Genomic DNA, 402 nt, shown 5'->3' with positions numbered 1-402 from the left:
AGTCTATTATTATATTTATTATATATATAATAAGTAGCAATGTTCACTTTCCTGATCTGGGAAACTAAAAAAAAAAGAAAAAAGAGGTTTTATAGAGGGAACTGATGTAGGTAATGACGGAGATGTTATCGTCCCGAAATAGAAGAGAGGATAGACAGCCAGCCGCTCCGAGAACGAACCTTATCCGTTCAGGATAAAATACGCCCCGGGCGGGAATCGAACCCGCGACCTAGGACTTACTCGTCAGAGGTTTATCTAATTTACCTCATTAATTTAAAAATGCTAAGTTCACATCACTTACCTTGAACGCAACTTACGGACAGCACCAGGAAAGCAGCACCAAATGATAAAAAGTAATGCATGATACCAAACTATTAGTTGGTATCCAAACGTTAGGTATAT

Source organism: Diaphorina citri, unplaced genomic scaffold (assembly GCF_000475195.1).
Source record: "Diaphorina citri unplaced genomic scaffold, Diaci psyllid genome assembly version 1.1 scaffold1665, whole genome shotgun sequence".
In the NCBI taxonomy this organism is placed as follows: domain Eukaryota; kingdom Metazoa; phylum Arthropoda; class Insecta; order Hemiptera; family Psyllidae; genus Diaphorina; species Diaphorina citri.
The sequence above is the reverse complement of the archived record's forward strand: the minus strand, read 5'-3'. Positions refer to the sequence as shown.